The 15315-nt window shown below is 22.3% G+C and overlaps 1 protein-coding gene across 1 annotated transcript in view; it reads left to right on the top strand.

Moving 5' to 3' along the window:
- Window positions 1-8962: 8962 nt before the first annotated feature.
- Window positions 8963-15315, top strand: part of LOC113389125 (neutral ceramidase) — a 152985-nt gene continuing 146632 nt past the window's right edge. Inside the window, exon 1 of the mRNA XM_026626178.1 lies at window positions 8963-9035. The gene's annotated coding sequence lies outside the window, so the exon portion shown is untranslated. The remainder of the gene's footprint in view (window positions 9036-15315) is intronic.

Here is a 15315-nt window from a genome sequence, read left to right as displayed (position 1 = left end):
TCGACCGCGTTATAACCGATAAATTGCGTAATGTATAACACGATTATCAAGAATTTATATAGGAGGAATATAAGATATATAGATATATATAATATATATATATATTATTCTGAGCAATTGTATAACTTTTTATAAATAAACTTTATATATTAAACTATTTTCCTATACCATATTACTATTATTATTTAGTCGATATCCATGTTTTGATCTATATAGAATCGCATATATATATATATATATATATATAAATTTATTATTCATCCATGTATCTCATTTTCGGTATTTTTTTTCACAAAATGAATTTAAAAAAGAAAAAAATTCATCAATCGTGTCGTCGTAGTCTCAATGTCGAATCGAATAGGAAGTCTAATCGAATTTCATGGTCGATTATTCGAAAACGCATCACGAATATCAATTTGTTTGAGTCCTATGCCAAAATATTAAATTACTAGTTAAAGCTGGGACCACATGGAAACTAGTGGTGTACGGCATCGTGCCTTAAGGCAAATTGCTGGAGCTTCCCGTACCGTAAAGCAAAATGTTCGAGGAATATTAAATGTTTTCAAATAGATTATTATAAATATTGTAACATTGTCTAATATTTATAATAATTATATAATATGAATTGCAAAGTTGAAATTATTTGCTGAACCGCTGGACCTGCCTTTGCCAAAAACTAGTCAGCCCATCTCCCTATCAATAGGGATCGAATGTTTTTTAAACCATTCAAATCGGCTGATCCGTGCGCCCGAAAACGTGGACGAAAAATTGTATCCATACATACATACACACACACACATGAATTTTTCTGAGGTATGCCAAAATGTTCAGAAACCTTCAAAACGTGAAGAAATGCAATAATTTTCAATTTCGATTTTTGGACGATTATAATAACTTACTACGGGAAGTTACAAAGTATACAAATATTTATTTAATATATAAATATAAATTTAATATACTTTGTCGTAATTAAGTATAACTAATTTTTGCCTTAATTATTGACAACTTATATAAATTGAATAGTGTGAAAAAATCTGAAAGACCCATAAAAAAGTGTACGTTTATACTATGTGAAATGTTACTCTAATTTAATTTCATTTTATAATAAATTATTTAATAATATGATACTAAAATTTTTATTATTTTTTCTACTATTTGTTTTATGTAATGTGTGTAATACAGTTTGAAAAAATCTGACCTAAAAATTTAGTTTTAAATATAACAAAGTGTTAATTTTTAATCGTTGAAACAATTTAGGCAATGCCTGGAAAATAATATTTTTTTCAAACAATTTATTTATTTAACAGCCCATGTTAACAAGCTTAAGGTTTTTGAATATGTATATATATATATATATATATATATATATGTGTGTGTGTGTGTATATATATTTCTTTGGACAATAAACTCATCTTTTTTGTTAGTTCCGCGATCCGTGCTTTGTAAATAAAATATTTTATCAAATTTACATAAGAAAAACAAATACGACTTTTTATTTATTTCATCTCTCGTCATATATCTTATCTAAATTCTTAGAAATATATATATATATATATATATATATATATATATATATATATATATATATATATATATACTAGATGGCCCGACAGACGTTGTCCTGTACCCATGTCTTAGCCTATTATATTTTAATATTGTCTTAGTCTATAAGTGAATTGAAATGTTAGGCAAATGACAGTCTTCATTTGTTTTTAATGTCAAACAATGCCCCAAATATTTTCAATGTCAATCAATGATAAGCGTTTTTTTTGTAATTTTGTCCATTTATTTCTACGATCTAACTGTATTCTATGAATCTAAAAATCCTAGAAAAATTCCCTTAACAAACTTCAGAAGGATTTATCAAAATCCGAATAATCGTTTAGGATATTTTAATAAATTACAGTGTTAAAGACGTTTCGAGACTATGGTTTGTTCCATCAACACTATCAAAATACATGAATTAATTTTAATTAAACATGGTTAATTAAATTTCCAAATATTATGGTATGAATATCAGAACTGTTTGTAATTAAAATATGTAATTAAAATAATTTGTTTATATTTAAACAAATATAAATTTAAAATATTTTTAAAACGCATATAAATTTATTAGTTATTTACAGTTCTAATTATAAGTTAACTTTATTGACAAGTTATAAAGGATTATTTCTAGAAAATTTTCAATAAAGTTGAAGCGTTAATAATATTTATAACTTTTCACTTTATTTAATTAGTGAGACAAACTTTTGTACTTGACAAGTTAATGAAGTTCATTTATTTCACGTTAATAAATCGCAGAAAAATATTCGTGTTAATTTATTTGACACACGACAAATGCAATGACTAGATTAAATAATTATGATAAATAAATATAGTTACAGCAGTTTAAATTATAAACTAATATTCATTGTTATTTTAATTAAATTTTCTTATTATTTTATTTGGGTTGCATGATGACACATATGTATGTCAAAACGTGTAATTGAATAACTGTCTATACCTAAGGCAAATTGTGTGAACTTCTCGACATTTTTAAAAATTTTATTCTACCAATATATTAATTTGTGAGAGATTTATAAGTACAGCAAATTGCTATAAGGCTTCTTATAATTCTAGAAACTATTGCAGATTATTTTGAACTTAACAAGCGAAAACCAAATATTTGTATCTCAAAGTAAAGTGATATAACGAGCTTCTGCAAAGCGTCCTTTAAATTAAATATAAATGATTTTTATGATTTTATTTCAAGATATTAGTAAGAAAATATATATATATATATATATATATACATATATACACATATAAATATATATATATTTATTTATATATTAAATTAACCTTGACTGCAACCTCCACCGTATATATAATCATGTTTAATAGAAGAAAAACAAATTTACAAATCATTTATAAATAATAGATCGTTGGAGGTGACTCACTTATAAATGATTTTCTAGACATATATATATATATATATATATATATATATATATATATATACATGAATCTATATAGATCTCCATCGGTGTAAAGATCCAAAGATCCAAAATATGAATCAGTCTCTCACCGACCACGAATCGATAAACATCTATTGTTTTTTTTTTTTTTAACAAAAACAATAACAAAATACGAACAAATAATAGTAATAAAATAAATAATAATAATATAATTAAATAATAATAATAGTGTTAACAAATTTAACTGTGCTAAGTGGCTTTAATTGTTTATAAGACTAAACAGTGCTCATATTAAATAAATAAGTGTTGATATACAAAAAAATAATAAATAATTAAAAATAATATTAAATTATTTAAAATATAAATTAATAATTTATAAAATATAATAAAGTGTAGTTTACACTAATAATAATGTGGCTTTAATAAATTTCTACATAATAAATTCAACATTATTAATTATTAGTGTTAAATAATAATGTAAATAAACTTGGTGAAAATTTTGTATAATTTTATAATATTTATTTAATTTGTCATAATTATATATATATATATATATATAAATATAAATATATAAATAAATATATAATATATATATATATATATATATATATATATATATGTATATATATATAAATTTATATATAAATTATAAAACCGTATTAAATTATTATTATCAAAGTCCAAACAAACACTTTTTTGCAAAATCCCGTCATGTAAATTTGCATTTAAACTATATATTTATTACTAAAAAATACGTATTTGTTATTAACTATTAACAGTAATTATTTAAACAATTTAATGGAAAATTTCTATAAAGATAACAAAAATTACTTAGTCACAAAATAATATATAAAAGAAAATTTGGTGCAAAATACTTTTCATTATTATAAATATATAGATAAAAAAATATTTTTGAAAAATTGTTATTTTATGTTTATAAAAAATAAAGTATTCAATTGTTTATAATTTATTTAGTATATAATAAAATAAGTATAAAATTTTGTATTCTCTATTATTTTTTAATGAATTTTAATGAAATAGTGTTGTTTAAAAATTTATTTTTTTACATAAATTTCTAGATACTTGTGGTAAAAATTTGTTTTATTCCTAAAAATAGGAAAAATTAAATTTTATTTAAATTAATTTAAATTATTTTATTTAAATTAATTTTAATTAATTTTCTCTATTATTTAAAATAAATAAAATGGTGTTGTTTAAAAATAAATTTAATTTTTTTACAAAAAGTTTCTGGATACTTTTGATAAAAATTTGTTTTGTGTTCCCTAATAATTCGCAAAATTAAATTTTAATTTTATTTTTATTTAAATTTAAGTTTTTGGAGACTGGTAGTGAAAATTGAATGGTTTTTGCAAAAAATGTGCAATTTATATAAAAATGTGACTCTTGGTGTTAAAATTTATAATAAAAGTGTTTAAGGTGATACAAAATCTGTGATATTGATTTAAAATTGTTTAAAATAAATTTAAGTAAGTAATAATAATGTATATATTTATACGCAATTTATATTTAAGTATTAAATACATTTTTTCAATATTTATTATATTTTATTTGCTTCGTTGAATTTTCTTTTTTAAGAAATACTTTTGCTGGAAAAGGATCAAATTAAATAAATAAATAAATTTTAAAAACAAATTTCAGTCAGTAATTTTTATAATTCATAATTTTAAAAACAACAATAATAATAATTGTAATGATAAATTTATGCAGTTTATTTTATTCAAAAATCTCAAGTTGTTAAAGAATTTTTTATATAAATAAATAACATATATCATTAATTTGTTTAATTCGTCATTCATATTAATCGAATGGTAAAAAAGTTATTAAATAATATTATAAACACGTTTTTAAAACATTTAATAAATAGAATATTGTATATAAATAGAGTAGGTGAACATTAGTGTAATTAGGGTATATTGAATTGCTGTAGGGCTTTATAATATTAGACAATATTATATATTATTTAATTATAAACAAATTTGTCTCATACATCATTTAAATTAAGCGATTGGTTTAGGAGGTATGATGAATATAAAATATAAATACGCTTACAATGATTTTTAAATTCAAGTGCAATTTTAAAGTATAGCGAGTTGCTGTAGGGCTTTATAACATTAGACAAAATTAAACACTATCCTATTCTGAATAAATTCATCTAATATTTCATTTACATCAAACAAATCGTTTAAAAGTTACAAGAGAAGATATAATACACAAATGTACTTTTAACGCATTTCAAATATCATCCCGTACTTAAGGACAAATTTAAAGCCCACCGAGTTGCTGTAGGGTTATATAATATTAGACAATATTATAAACAATTTAATTTTAAACATTTCCCCTAAATATCATATTTGCATTAGACTAACTATTTAAAACTTACAAGAGTTATAATAAATGCACAAATAAAAACTTGCCTGTAAAATTCTGTGTTGTAAGGGTCAGTACTTTTTTCGGGGCCATTTTTCAGATAATTTAGAATTTATCTATTATCTGCATATTGTTTTTAGATAATAATAATAACTGTTTGAACAATGTCAGGCAATCTAATCGCATTTTGAACGGAAACAGAATACACAATACAATTTTAAACTAAAAAGGAACATTAAGTCGAAACATGTGCAATGGGCATGATAAAATGCATCGGTGCAGAAAGAAATGCATTTTGTAATACATTTAAGTTGAATTTTCATTAAAAATATACAGAATATTATTGCTGAGTTTATTATTTATTAAACTAGTTTAATTTTAATATCTGTCGATCGATATATAAACAATAAAAAAATACTGAAAGTGCATGAGTTAAAACAGAGAATTTTTGCTAACAATAACATTTTTATTTATATTTTTTTAATTTTGTGTATTTTTTAAAATTTCATGTAACTTTATTTTATTTTTATTACAAAACTATAACTAAATTAATTTCAATGCAGTTACTGAATATTTGAGTTAATCCAGTACATTCCACCTTCTTTAATAACAATGTTATTTTAAATTTTGTGTATTTATTTAATAAATCTCTTGTAACTTTTCAGAATTTTTTTAAACGTTAATAAAATATTTGATAATTTGTACAAAAAATAGTTATTTATAATATTGTCTAAACTTACAACACCTCGGTATACTTTAAAAATATTTTTAAAATAAGCTATTGCAATGTCACCTTATGTGCACGATAAAATCAGCAAGAGTGCATTCTTTCATTAAATAGTTTTTAACTTTCAACTGAAGAGTGTAAGTAGTATATTTGAAAAATTTGTATAAAATGTAATTATTTATAATATTGTTTAATATTATAAAGCCCTACATCAACTCGGTATACTTCAAAAATATTTTTAAAATAAACGATTGCAATGTCACCTTATGTGCACGATAAAATCGGCAAGAGTGCATTTTTCATTAAATAATGTTTAACTTTCAAACTTTCTGAAGGGTGTAAGTAGTATATTTGTAAAATTTGTACAAAATGGAATTATTTATAATATTGTCTAATATTATAATGACCTATAGCAACTCTGTGTACTTTAAAATTACAATTGAAATCAGCATAAATCTATGTTGAATGGAGCTATTGATAGTGCATTTATATAACAATACAATCAATGCACTATGATTGTAACTTTTAAACGGTTGATTTGAATTCAATGAAATATTTGATAAATTTGTTTAAAATTAAATTATTTATAATACTGTCTAATATTATAAGGTCCTACAACAACTCCGTAAACTTTAAAATCGCTTGATATATATAATAATATAAGTGATTTGGTAAAGAACTCAATTGTGCATTCATTTATTATAACTCTTGTAACTTTTCAGAAATTTTTTGAACGTAAATAAAATATTTGAAACAAAAAATTATTGTTTATGATATTGTCTAAACCTACGGTATACTTTAAAAATATTTTTAAAATTTCAAAAATATTTTTAAAACAAGCTATTGCAATGTCACCTTATGTGCACGATAAAATCAGCAAGAGTGCATTTTTTCATGAAATAATTTTTAACTTTCAAACTTTTTCAAGGGTGTAAGTGGTATATTGGAAAAACGTGTACAAAATGGAATTATTTATAATATTGTCTAATATTATAATGACCTACAGCAACTCTGTATACTTTAAAATTGCAATTGAAATCAGCATAAATCTAACTTAAATGAAGATATTGATAGTGCATTTATTTAGTATATATTGATTGTAACTTTTAAACGGTTTATTTGATTTCAGTAAAATATTTGACAAGTTTGTTCAAAATTAAATTATTTATAATACTGTCTAATATTATAAAGTCCTACATCAACTCGGTGTACTTTAAAATCGCTAGATAAATATATGTGCATTTATTTATTATAACTCTTGTAACTTTTCAGAATTTTTTTGAACGTAAATGAAAATTTGATAAATTTGTGCAAAAAATAATTGTTTATGATATTGTCTCGGTATACTTTAAAAATATTTTTAAAATAACCTATTGCAATGTCACCTTATGTGCACGATAAAATCGGCAAGAGTGCATTTTTCATTAAATAATGTTTAACTTTCAAACTTTCTGAAGGGTGTAAGTAGTATATTTGAAAAATTTGTACAAAATGGAATAATTTATAATATTGTCTAATATTATAATGACCTATAGCAACTCTGCGTACTTTAAAATTACAATTGAAATCAGCATAAATCTAAGTTGAATGGAGCTATTGATAGTTCATTTATTTAGTATATATTGATTGTAACTTTTGAACGGTTTATTTGAATTCAAAATTAAATTATTTTTAATACTGTCTAATATTATAAAGTCCTACAACAACTCAGTATACTTTAAAATTGTTAGGTAAATATAGTAATATAAGTAATTTGGTAAAGAACTCATGTGTATAACTTTTGCAACTTTTCAGAAATTTTTTGAACGTAAATGAAATATTTGATAAATTTGTTCAAAACATATTTGTTTATGATATTCTCTAAACCTACTACGTTTAAAATAAACTTTTGCAATGTCACTTTATGTGCACGATAAAATCGGCAAAATTGCACTTATTTATTATATCTCTTGTAACTTTTAAACCGTTTGTCTAATTTTAGTGATGTATTTTGTGAATTTGTACAAAATTCAATTGTTCAGTTTGTTGTCTAATATTATAAAAACTCTACATCAACTCGGTATACTTAAAATCCCCGTTAAAACATATTAATAAATTCGAGAGCGTTTGATTACTTATATGAACTGCACAACTCTTGCACTTGATCTTAAACATATATGTATTTCTTTATATTATTTTGTGTAACTTTTAACCGTTTGTCTAATATGAATAAAGTATTTGGCAAATTTATACAAAAAAATTATTTAAAACATTATCTATTTTCATAAAGCCTACAGCAACTCGGTATACCCATAAATGAAATTAGAAAATGACTATCATACTTTTACAAACATAGATTCGCTGTATACGAGTATGTTTGGTGGCAAAGGACACATATTTAGTAGTTTATTGTAAATTTTGTATCTTTTAAACTATTTGAGTGAAGTATATGAAATATTCGGCAAATTTATACAAAATTAAATTGTCTATAATATTGTCTAACACCAAAACACTCTACAACAACTCGGTATACTCATAAATTGCAATAGAAAATCAAAAATATTTGTCAAGACAATATTAATGTATTATTCTCTACCAAATCTTTTGCAAGATATTTAATTTTTATCTAAATTTTTTAACCACTTTAATTATTTTTTTAATTTTAATAAAACTTCAATAAACTCTGAATTGAGATATTAATATGCAACTTGCCTATAGGCCACTTTTTCTTAATAAAAAAAATCCCTTAGTATTATTTAAAAATCCCTTAGTATTTCTTGAACATCAACATATTCCTTAAAAATTAATTTTCATCTATAATAATATTTTTTTTTTCAGGTGATCAAAGTCAAAAATAATGTTAGTCTAAGCAGGGCCGTACTGGCCACAGTGGCCCTAGTTTTGGTTCCAGGGCCGCATCTGCCGAATATAAAATCGGTGTCGGAATTGCAGATTGTACTGGGCCAATTGCCGAAGTCAACTTTGTAAGTAAAATAATTAAATAATTATATATATTATATATATATATATATGATATTTACAAAATTAAATTAAAATCGAAAGTATCACTAATGCAACAAAAGCCGACAGACAGTTTCGAAAAATCGTTTACAAAATGTCAAAAGATAAATTTTGCAATGAATAACAGGTTGCAAGAAATAAATATATGACATATATATATATATATATATATATATATATATATATATTTACACATATTTATATTTATAAATATTTTTTGATTTCAATATGCGTTTGGTGTAATAAACTTTACATTTGCATAAAATATAAAAGTACTATGCGGTTCAAGTACCTTTGATAGATGGAGAGCTGGGCGCTATTTTGCTACATATTTTTGGCAAAACAAAAAAAAATACTACAAGAAATTATATAAAAAATTATTAAATAAATTATTATATAAATAATTATATATATTATATTTTTTAAAATAAAAAAAAATGTATAAAGTCTATACTCTATTAAAAAAATCATTGTAATGTAACAAACCTAAAATTTTTTGTATGGAGTCTATTGATTTATGAGCTTGTATTTTAATTGATTTATTATAGTATGAATTTATGGAGGCTTTGAATTTTTTTATTAATAAATAATAATAAATAAATATTGAATTCAAGAGCTTGTAGATTATTAAATCAAGAATCGATTGTACATATTTATCTATACGTTTTGTAGTTTCATAAATTTATAGAGTCATAAATTGATAATTTTTTTAATTAATGGATTGAAAATTCATAGATTTATAAATTACTGCATTTATAAGTTGCAAGATATATAAGTTTACGTATTTAAAAAATATCGGATTCATAAATTAACGGATTAAAAAATATTTGGGTTCATGAATTCATGGATTTATGAATGAACGGATTAAAAAGTCTGTAGATTTATAAGTTCATACAATAATGGATTCAAAAATTTATGGATTCAAAAATTTATGGATTCATGAGTTAATAGAATTTTAAGTTCATGTATACCTCAATTATAGAAACTCCAAGTATAGAATTCATGAAATATGTATACATGATTTAAATTCATGGATTTAGAGAGTCTTGAGCATATGAAATTATGAATTTTTGGTATATTTGTTCTCTAATTAATATTCATAATATTATGAAATAATAACTAATTCACGATTAAAATAATTTAAAACATTATCTGTTATCGGAGGTCATATAATTTTTTCATATAGAGTTGTTCGACTATGTTTTTTTTCTCTGACTGAATCGTTTGCGAATACAAAGACGCTAATTGAATTAAATTTAATTTGATTTATTCAGAGATATCTAACAATGGAATCTAACAGTTCATATATATATATATATATATATATATATATATATATAAAGATTTGTACTTCTACTAGTATTATCCTATTTTATACAAAACGTTCACATCATCGTAAAAGGTAAAATAAATTAAAATAGGGCAAGTTTTAATTAAAGTATATCCTTTGTAACTTTTAAACGGTTGATTTGATTTCAGTAAAATATTTGACAAATTTGTTCAAAATTAAATTATTCATAATACTGTCTAATATTATAAAGTCCTACAACAACTCGGTATACTTTAAAATCGCATTATTATTACTCATACTGATCTGATGCAACAAGGAAAATTTTTCAGTAAGTTATTATAATTGTAATCTATCATTTAAATCTTATTAATTTGATATGTCACATAGTAAATTCTCTAAAAAAAATATTATTTATTAAATATTTAGTAATCTATCATTTAAATCCACATACTAAAAAAGTACTATTAAATTATTAATCATTGAATCTTTATATAAATTGAATATTAGCAAGGGCCAAGAAGTAAACCTTGCGGAACACCGAATTATGAAATTAATATCGTTTATAACGAAATCTGTTTGCTGAGAAAATAAAAACAAAAAACAATAAACACGATAAGAAAACTTAACATATATTCTAAATATTATTAAAAGTAAATTCTGAAATTAAAAGTCTAAAAATTCTAAATGTTATAAAAAGTAATTTGTAAATACGTTACATAATTTGTTAGAAGTACGTGCACCATATTTTTATATCAAATGAATTTTTAATTAAAATATTATATATATATATATATATATATATATATATATATATATATAGAATAAATTTCTCTATACAACTATGTCAAAATTTCTAAGCATAAAATTAATTTGGAAATTAATTAAGACTTATGTAACAGCTGTGGAAGAAAACATTAGTACATGAATTTATGAAATTGTGATTGCACTTACTGCATAAATTATAATTTATAATATATATATATATATATATATATATATATAATTATACAAAATAGTTCAGTTCATTAGTACAAACGTGTGTATTCATATATATATTATCTCAATGTCATATTTGTTCAGCGAATTCTCACCTGACATAAATTGAATTTTCCGCTCGAGATAACACAATCTACGCAAAAACATTAAATAAACGACAAACACACATTTCTAGAATTCATTCATAAGGCGCAAAATAATACAGAGAGATTGTTTTAGTTTAGAAAATTAATTTTTGGCAAAATAAATGTGGATTTATAGTCACAAGGTGGATTGTTTTTGGTTTTTGTAATTTTGGGGGATAAATCAAAATTTTTGTTCAACATTGGTTGTGTTTGTAATTTTATAATTTAATATATACTTTCAAAAATAACATATCTAAAATACAGCTTTGTAGTACTAATAATATCCTTAAAATAAATTCTTATGCAAAAGACTGCAAAACGTTGAAGCAAACTTCAAAGAAAAAGTTTGTCAGCATTTTTTTGTATTTTTTATACTTTTATATAATCTAACCTAGTTGCAAGCAACATTGCAGCCTTAAGACAAGTTGCACAAACTTTTTGGTATCTAAAAATAATCAATTTATTCAATAAAAATCCAATTTTAACTATTTTTTCCCAAACCGGTACGCCAAATCTTGCTCCAACCTAAAACGACGCGTCGTTCCAGGTTAAACGACATCCCGGCCTACCGGTTTAGGCTGGGACGGTGCAAAATTATGGTTTTAAATTAATTTTATTAGGAAAAACTAGTTGTAAGTGACAATGAATTTTAAGGCAAGTTGTATGAAGTCCCCTATATGTGTAAATAATTAACTTAGTAGAAGAAAATGAATATTTAGCTACTTAGATCCAATTTTTTTTGTGTTCTAAAATACAGTTTTTGCTTGAACAAAAAACTATTTATTTATTTATTTATTTATGAATTTTACAAGCCGTCGGTATAATATTTTAATAAGGTTTAAGTCAATATTTTATAGGTTTAACATAATTTAATTAACTAATAACTATTTTATTATTTATTTATTTATTATTTAATTTATTTACTATAAACTTATTTATATTTAGTTAATTTTAATTATTTTTAAATATAACTAGTTTGTTTGTTGCAAGTATTTTTAAAAATTTAATAAGTATTTCAATAAGCTTTACAATACTTTTACATATAATTATTTTATTTAACAAATTTTAGGTACTTTTATGATTTTTAACAAATTTAAGTGCCTTATATTATTGTTATTATTATTAATAATAATATTATAATAATCATTTTTACTATTATTATTAAGTATTTTTACAATACAAGTTTCCTTATTTTACAAATTTTTAGGTATTTAGATAAAAGAAATATTTTGTTTCACAATTTTTTAAGTGTTTTCTTTTTTTTAATTTTTTAATTATTGAACAAATTTCCAAAAAACTATTTTATGACTTCTATGAAAGTTTCTAAAACTTTTTTATATTTTTGGACTGTAACTTTAATTCTAGCCACTTTTTTGGAAATCTAGTTAAATGTGCAGAAACTAGATAAAATTTATGGAAATTTTTTGTTAATTACTGATTTTTATATATTGTATTGGAAAATACTATAAACAAATTTTATTCTGGAAAATCTGGAAGTCTTAATGTGTGTACTTTTTTACAATTTGGGCTGAAGAATTCTAGCCACTTTTTCGGAAATCTAGTTAAATGTGCAGAAACCAGATGAAATTTGTAAAAACTTTTGTAAATTACTAACTTTTGTATATTGCACTGGAAAAATACTACAAGCCCTAGAACACAAACTTATACTCCTTGAAAATACTAGAAATCTAACAATGTGTACTTTTTTACATGTTTGAGCTGTAATTCTAGTTTTAGTAAACTTTATATAAATCTAATTGAACATGCAAAAAATAGATAAAATTTACAAAAACTTTCATTATTATCATTTTTCCTAAAAACAGTATAGTTTACAAACTACAAGCTTTTTCTCAAGAATATAAATAGTGATCCATTACCATATGCAAAACTCGTATCGTCCATCTCTCGTATAAATATAAATAAATCTTCATATTTTCCTCCACCATAAATCATTCACCATTTATCAAAGTCCTTTTAGAAATAACCTCAATGCACTCAACTAAAGTTAAATATTTATTCAAACTTTTCTACGCCACTGCATCAATGTCATTTTGTACGAAAAAATGAGAAAAAATAAGAAAAAAATGCATTTGATACGAATTCAATTTTAATATTCGTCTGGATGTCCTTTGAAATGATATATGATGTGGTCAGTGATTTATTACTATTTTTGTTTCGTTGTTGGATTATTATTAGGCTGGGTACACATGGTAAAATTTGGTACAAAGTAAATTGATACAAAATCATTTATCAATTTGTGAACTAAGTTTTTTAATAACATAATTTTGGCAGTTAAAACTTTGAATTGTTTATTAAAAACTAAATCGATAATTTATTGATCAAAATTTAATTTTAGTTCAAAAGTTAAACTTTCAATCAAATTGTTTCTAAATTTTAAAGATTGCAGTATTTCCTATAGAACGACGTAGAAAAAATTGTGATTTATGAAACTTTTAGTAAATTTTATATAGTTTCTGCATATTAGGTTGTCAAATATCTCCCTTCCGCTTTTTTGCTCTTGGTTTATAATACAAAAAGGCGGAAGGGAGATATTTGACAACCTATTATTTAACTAGATTTCCAAAAATGTGGCTAGAATTGTAGTTTCAGTCCAAATTGCAAAAAATACACACAGTAAGACTTCCAGATTTTCCAGAATAGAATTAATTTGTTTTCTGGGTCTTGTAGTATTTTGCCAATACAATATAGAAAAACTAGTCATTTACAAAAAAAATAATAAATTTTATCTAGTTTAAGCTTATTTAATCAATTTTTCAAAAAATCCTCCAGAATTTTACGTAGAGCCAAGCAAAAAAGTACCATCGTTCAGACTTTCAAAGTAAAACTAGCTTTTCTCTTATAGTATTTATGAAAATACTAAAATATTTGTAGTATTTTTTTGTACAATATATATAAAATAATCTCAAATAGTAATTATAGTAAATTCAATTCACAAGTGGATCAAATTCTGAAAATATTAGCTAAAAAACAAGTAATACTTCAAAATTTTCCAGAACTTCAGTTTCTACGATAAAAATGTATGAAAAAAGTGATTATGAGAATTTTAGTAAATGTATGAATAAAGTGATGAGTATTTTAGTAAATATAGTTTTATTAAATATTAAAAAATAAATAAAATTCATAGTTTAAAAAAAATAATCCTTGGACTTGCAGAGTAAACACTACAATTTTTCTGGTTATATTTAACGAATCAATTCAATTTGACAGATTATTATTTTTTAACTAATGCAGTTGTGTTTTGCCTTACTTATTCAAAAAATTATTTAGAAGTTTCATTGTATCAAAAATTCATTTTTATCCAGTAAAGAAAAAAATAGACAAATATAAAATAGTGAATTTTGACTAACTTCTACCTAGCAAATTCTATAAAACTAAAAAAAAAAATCAATGAATATGTATGAAAAAAAAATTAAAAAAAGGGTAAATATAGTTTAGTTTTCATACTTTTTAATTAATTAAAAAAAATCACAGAAAATAAGATACAGTTTAAAAAATATATACAGTACATATTTGTTAGAATTTTAGAATAAAAACTACAATTTTTCAGTTTATATTTATCCAGTAAAGAAAAAAATAGACAAACTTAAAACAGTAAATTTTGACTATTTTGAATTTCTATATATATGAATATATTTCTAAATATTCTAATCAATAAAACTAAAAAAATCAATGACTTATTTTTCAATAAATTCTGTGTAAAAAAAATCAATTCAGATTTTTTCAAGATAAGTTTTGAGAAAGATATTATTTGTTAATCTTACAATTAGTGAAAGTTAACACAAAAAACTTATACACTTCAATATTTGAATT

This window comes from Ctenocephalides felis, unplaced genomic scaffold (assembly GCF_003426905.1).
Source record: "Ctenocephalides felis isolate EL2017-DRISC unplaced genomic scaffold, ASM342690v1 CF-g0.4_SCAFFOLD_03573, whole genome shotgun sequence".
Lineage (NCBI taxonomy): Eukaryota > Metazoa > Arthropoda > Insecta > Siphonaptera > Pulicidae > Ctenocephalides > Ctenocephalides felis.
Note: the sequence above shows the minus strand (reverse complement) of the source record. Positions and strands in the feature narration are given on the sequence as shown.